The following is a 1,889-nucleotide window of genomic DNA, read 5'->3' on the forward strand; positions in this document are numbered from 1 at the left end:
TCTGATAATATATCAGAGGTCAGTTGGTCAGGTGCAGAGGTCAGATCAGAGGTCAGGTGCAGAGTTCCTTCTGAAAGAGACTATGAATGAGCTAGGATGATACCTAAGAGTAGGCTTTCTATGTCTTTTAGTTAGTCCAGATTTCTTAGACTGACATGATGAGATTACAGTTTTTACTGTAACAGACCTGCCCAAGGAAAGCTGCTATAATTTACAGCAGGCTTGCAGAGAAAGAGCCCATGGATGATCATCAATTTAAACTGTAAATAAGAGCCTGCTTTATTCTGGACTCTGATCCCAATAATGCCCCTAACAAGCTGCCTGCAAAGCCAGGGCATGATGCCCGCTGTTTGAGGCATGATGATTGAAGAACTGCTCTTGTCCTCACAAACCGCTAAAAATAGCAATAAGAATGTGAAGGCAAAACAGGTTTCTGGGAATTCAAGACAGTTACCCTGATGTTGTCAGTTTTATTCCAGTTGCTCCCACTGGTGTGAAAAGCAGAGGGAAGTGTCTGGTACAAAAGATTTTAACTTGCTAGATAGCACCCTAGAGACCTGAAAGAATTAATACAACTTTTTAAAGGAGCCTGCCTTTTTCACTGGAGGATAGCAGCAGTCCTAGAAGAATCGGAGCGAACTTGAATGCCTTTGTTCTGCATAATTAATAGAGCCTGATATTTCTTTCTTCTTCTTTTTTTTTTATACATAAATTCTCATTGATTGGGGAAAATATACTCACACTTTAAATGTTGTGCAAGTACTATCTCTTTGGTTCAAATACGTCCCTTTGCGGGGGAGAAATATATATTTCATGGTGATAAATTCTCCTCATAAGTAGAAAAACTGTACACAAATACACTGCTATGACAACTTTATTGATTCTGTACCATTGTAAAGACCTTCATTGTCCTCCAACATTTCTTAAATCTATCGGTATCTCAGAAAGTGACCCTAAAGGCCTCATTTATCTGTAGAGGAGAAGATCCTTTCCTTTAGGTTCACTCATAAACGTTGCAATTTAAACAATTCAGGACCACCTCTGCTTCTGGAAAGTAACAGGCCCAGAGAAAGCTATTCCATCATAATCATGGACACTGACTTCTCTTTTTCTGGAACTATGGTGTGCCAAGTCTTAAGATCAGCTAAATGCCCATGGCCAGATGCCCTTTTTAAAGTCCTTCAGATAACTACAGACCAATTGTGCAGCCTGATTAATATTGGTGTACTGAACTGAGTGGATTTGACTGTAAGGTTCTTTGCTGTGTTACCTCTAAGCTTCCCTTCCAGTCTTAGGGGCTACATGTGAACTTGAGAATCTCACTCTAAGTCCAGCTCCTGCAAATAATCTTGGAGTCTCTGAATCCTTACCATTATCTTCTACAACTACAGAAAGGTCTATAATCATATGCAATGTTTGGCATCTTATCTTTTTTATCATGTTCCTCTCTAATGGCATCAATAAAGCAGACTCTCAGTAGATTAGAACAATTCTAAGGTCTCTTCCACCTGTAAATTTCTTTATTTTGGCCTATATCACTTTACAAATGGAGAAAAGGTAAACGACTCATTCAAAGTCACCTGTTAGGTGGAAATAGATGCAACGCAGGAACCTAGATTCCTGAATTTTAGTTCAGGGAATCTTTCAATTACAAAAAGTCATGCTACATTTACTACCAGAATATAGGACCTTTGAGGGTGTGATGGCGGCTTATCTCTCTTTACATCCTATGACACATAGCACATTTTCTAGCATACAGTTTGTTGATTGTTAAATTAAATTTACTAAAAATGTGAACTAGAGGAAAAATCAATAGGTATTACAAAAATCGATTCAAAGCCAACAAACAACTAAATCTTGTTATAAAAATAAAGGATACCAGTTCAGTT

At 38.2% G+C, this 1,889-nt stretch overlaps 1 protein-coding gene across 4 annotated transcripts in view; it reads right to left on the reverse strand.

The window, feature by feature from the left end:
• Positions 1-1,889, reverse strand: part of SORCS1 (sortilin-related VPS10 domain containing receptor 1) — a 581,564-nt gene that overhangs the window by 303,358 nt on the left and 276,317 nt on the right. The gene's annotated exons all lie outside the window — the stretch shown is intronic.

The sequence above is a fragment of the Propithecus coquereli genome, unplaced genomic scaffold (genome assembly GCF_000956105.1).
Source record: "Propithecus coquereli isolate 6110/MARCELLA unplaced genomic scaffold, Pcoq_1.0 Scaffold73, whole genome shotgun sequence".
Classification (NCBI taxonomy): Eukaryota; Metazoa; Chordata; class Mammalia; order Primates; family Indriidae; genus Propithecus; species Propithecus coquereli.